Consider the following 4,588-nt stretch of genomic DNA (forward strand, 5'->3'; position numbering starts at 1 on the left):
CCTACACACAATACTCTCTACCTCTGGAGGTTGTGGGCTCAGGACATGATCTCTCCTTGGACCGGCCTCTGGCTCTGCTTCAGTCTCTCTCTGTTGCCTAAGCGAGCAGGGAAACTTCCATTCATTCCCCAGTCCAGCCGACTGTGGAGTGGCTGAATTTCTGTTGCCTCCCAGGGTTTCCACCCATCTGGGGCTTGTGGCCTGGACAGGTTGGTCAGCACAGGCAGCAGGATGAAGACTTCCTCCTCCCTGAATGGGCTAGAGTCTATATTGATGCTGCCCCACCCCTTGGGGGCAGTCCCTGTTTCCCCACACTTTTTGGCCTTGGGGCAGCTGAGAACTGTAGGCCAGCAGATGAGGAAGCCCCATTCAACCCACTGAGTGATACCCCTGCAGGCCCCTCTCTGGAACTACAGCTCAATTAAACCTTATGGGGGAACATTTTAAACAAATTATTTATTTATTTAATTATTTGATTTTTATTCCGCCGTCCCTGCCGATGCTGGATCAGGGTGGCTTACGTTAAAAGTCTAAAATATATTAAAACACAAGTGTTTGTTACTACAATACAGCACCATAAAATACAAAAACATATCACAGTACAAGTAAGATAAAGTGCTGGTGCCAGTAATGTCCCCGTGGCCATGATAGGATGGTCTGAAATATGGCCCCCATCAGTTGTCCAGCCCAACAGCAGTTGGTGTTAACAAAAGGGCCTTGACAATCCAGTTGGTATTGTTGGTGTTCTTAGTGGTGGCTCCTAATCGAAGGCCTGGTGGAAGAGCTCTGTTTTACAGGCCCTGCGGAACTGTATAAGGTCCCGCAGGGCCCTGATGTCTTCCAGGAACTCATTCCACAAGTGTGGAGCAGCCATTGAAAAGGCCCTAGTCCTGGTAGAGGCCAGTCTAGCATCTTTTGGTCCAGGGAGGGTCAAACGATTGGCAGCCAGTGCAATGCCTTTAGCACAGGATGGATGTGCTCCCATATGGGAAGACCCATCAACAGCCTGGCCGCTGCATTTTGCACCAGCTGCAGCTTCCAGAGTTGTGACAAGGCCAGCCCCATGTCTCGAAGTGACCATTACGTGGATCACTGTTGCCAGATCATTGTGTTTGAGGAAGGGAACCAGCTGCCTGATCAACCGAAGATGGTAAAAGGCTGCCTCGGCAGTGGCTGCTAGCTGGGCCTCCATCATTAGGGAGGCATCCAGGAGCACTCCCAAACTCCCAACCCTTGGCGCTGGCACCAATGGTGCCCCATTGAAGGCCATTAGTGGGATCCCTGCCCCTGGTCCACTCCAACTCATACACAGGACCTCCATCTTCATTGGATTCAATCTCAATCGGCTCAGTCCAAGCCACCCAGCCACATACTGCAGCACCCGGTCTAGATCTTCTGGGACAGAGTCAGACTGGCCACCCAACAACAGATATAGCTTGGTGTCATCCGCATATTGGTGACACCCTAGCCCATGCCTCTGGGCAATCTGGCCAAAGGGGCGCATATAGATGTTAAATAACATCGGGGAGATGATACCGGAAACGTGCCTTCAGGACATCTGCTCCCCAAGCGCCACCCTTTGTCCCTGATCATGGAGAAAGGAGATGAGCCATTGCAAGGCAAGCCTCTGCACCCCCATGTTAGCAAGGCAGTGGGTCAGTAGCTGATGGTCGACCGTGTCAAACACCGCTGATAGGTCCAACAGCAGCAGCACTACCATCCTGCCTTGACCCGGATGCCTCCGGAGGTCATCTGTGAGGGCAACCAGTGCTGTCTCTGTCCCATGGCCCGGGCGGAAGCCGGACTGGAAAGGGTTCAGCATGGAAGTGTCATCCATAAAGCTCTGCAATTGTATCGCCACCAACCTCTCAATTAATTTGCCCAAATAGGGCAAATTGGACACCGGCCAATAGTTCACCAATTTGGCCAGATCCAAAGATTTTTTTTAAAGAGAGGGTGGACCATCTCTTCCTTGAGTGTCCCCGTGAATAATATCCCTAAGGGCACCTCGAAACCTCACAACCAGCTTTAATTAGCCATGAAAGGCACAGGTCAAGGCTGCATGTGGTTGGGCGTACTCTTGTGAGCAATATGTCAACTTCCTCTAAGCTGAGTGGACTGAAATAATCCAAAATCGAACTAGAAGATGTGCATGGAGCCTTGAGTTCATTCACTGTCTCAACCGTGGCAGGGAGATCGTGGTGGAGCGACAAGACCTTATCTGCAAAATAGCTCACTAAAGCCTCACAGCCAATATCCAATTCCCTATTGTTAGGTCTGCCCTGTGTCAATACTGTTAAAGATTGAATAGTTCTAAACAACTGAGCCGGGTGTGAGCTTGCAGATGCAATTGTAGCCGCGTAGAACTCTCTCTTCGCGGACTTGACTGCCATCTCATAGGATTTTATAAACGTCCTATAAGATGTTCTTGTAGCTTCATCGTGTAATCACTGCCACTGTCTCTCTAGCCATCTTAGTCTCCACTTCATCAGCCGCAGCTCCTGGGTATACCAAGGAGCTAGCCTGTAGCGAGGATGCAGAGAGTGTCTGGGAGCAATCTCGTCAATGGCTGCAGAGAGTCAGCTATGATAGTCCTTCACAAGCTCCTCCAACGAGCTACCAGGGGGCATCGGATCCCACAGAGCCATCTGAAGCCACATAGGATCCATTTGGCTCTGCGGGTGAGCTAAAATATTCTTGCTGCCCAAAACAACCACAGACGGCAGCCATCTTACAAACACAGGTAACTTGCAGTCTGTGAGAGGTCCAAAATCACAGCTTCCACAGCAAGAACCTGGGTCTGGCAGACCCTACTCTGAAGCGCTAACAGCTACACCTAGGGTAGCCAACCTCCAGGTGGAGCCTGAGGATCACTGGGTATCACAACAGAACTCCAGACAACAGATCTCTTCACCCCCCCGGAGAAAATAACTGCTTTGGACAGTGGCGTCTATGGCATTCTGTTCAGCTGAGGCCTCTCCTCTCCCCTCCCCAAACTCTGGCTTTCTCACACTGGCTTCTTTAGACACAGAATAGTCAGGAATTTCTCAAACTGGGCAACCCTAGTCAGGACCGGCCACAATGAGTTCCTCACAACAGCCACTGAGGGGAAAGTTAGTTCCACATAGGAGGCAAGAAGGAGAAGTGTCTTCGTCAAGAGAGAAAGCCATTTGTCAGTAATTCTGATAGGGCACAGTGGCTGAAGGGGGAGTGGGTGGGGAAGAGGAGCAGACCTAGCACCCGGCCAATGGCACGTGAGTACTTTTGAGTGGTGGCTGACGAACCAATGGCTGAAGGAGTGCATTTCACAGCCAATGGGAGAGCTGGAAAGTGCCACTCCACAATTATATATAAGGAGAGATATGACCAAATAAGACTTTGCTAATAAAGATTTTTAGTTGTTATTCTTTATTTTAAAAATAAATAGTGAGAGAAGCTGACTGGAGTAATGTAATTTTTCTATTAATATTTAGAGAATTTTATACTTGTAATTACAGGCCACTCAATCTAACAATGGTTCATCAGAAAGTATTTAAAAAGCCAATACAGAAATCAGTCAACAGTGATTCAGGGAATCAAAGTATCATGCTAATACTAGCCTCTGTCATTATACAGGGAACACATTCCAAACAAATCTTTACTTGTAATACAATTATATGTAAAGATAATTGAAAACACAGCCTATTATCACTGCCCAGGTGACAACATCAAGGGAAGGCCTCAGCCTCTATGCCCTGTTGTTGGCCATCCAGAGGAACTGGTTGGCCACTGTGTGATATAGGATGCTGGACTAGATGGACTATTGGTCTGATCCAGCAGGGCTCTTATGTTCTTATGAAGCAAAATTAAATCTTGCCTCAACAGTCAATGACTTCAAAGAAGCAATACAAAAGAAAATGATATCGTGCCTTCCTCTTAGAAAGTATAGTGAGATTTGTATGTTCAGATCAATTCTTGAATCACAAAGTTTCTCTTAATACTGAAGCATACTCACATTTATATGAGTGTTGTGTGAACACACCTCTGCTTCAGTTGCAGTTGGATCTCATACTGCAAACAGACCCCTTAAACAACTGGAATATGTTCTTTTTTCTTGAGCAACTGTTCTAGACTGTGCTGCAAATGAATGCATTTTCTTGTACTGCTTTCTGCAAATTTCCCTGTTTCTCTCTCTGTCTTGCTAAATAAACTTAACAGAAAAAATAAACCTTACAAAAAGGAGGAGGAGAGAACCAAGTATACTGCCCTAAAGGGAAGGGATGAAGGGAGCTTTGACTTGCGGAAGCGCATATTCCAAAGATCTTGTTGGTCCCTAAGGTGCTACTGGGCTCGGATTTAGCTCTTCTACTGTGGAGCAACACAACTACCCTCAGAAAATATACCGTTCTTATCTCCTTAGAGGAAAGATAGGATAAATTCTTTCCCAGCCTAAACAGACTCAGAAAGACTAGCCTATTTCTGAATCACCATGGATGGGGTTTAAAATCCTGAGTGAAGGGGGTTTTTTTAGTTGTCTTTGCATGACAAATCCCATTATCACCTATCAATAGTAGTTGTATACCCAACAGTCGGCATTTTCTCTCAGTTG

This window comes from Gekko japonicus, unplaced genomic scaffold, assembly GCF_001447785.1.
Source record: "Gekko japonicus isolate JY-2015 unplaced genomic scaffold, Gekko_japonicus_V1.1 scaffold5984, whole genome shotgun sequence".
In the NCBI taxonomy this organism is placed as follows: domain Eukaryota; kingdom Metazoa; phylum Chordata; class Lepidosauria; order Squamata; family Gekkonidae; genus Gekko; species Gekko japonicus.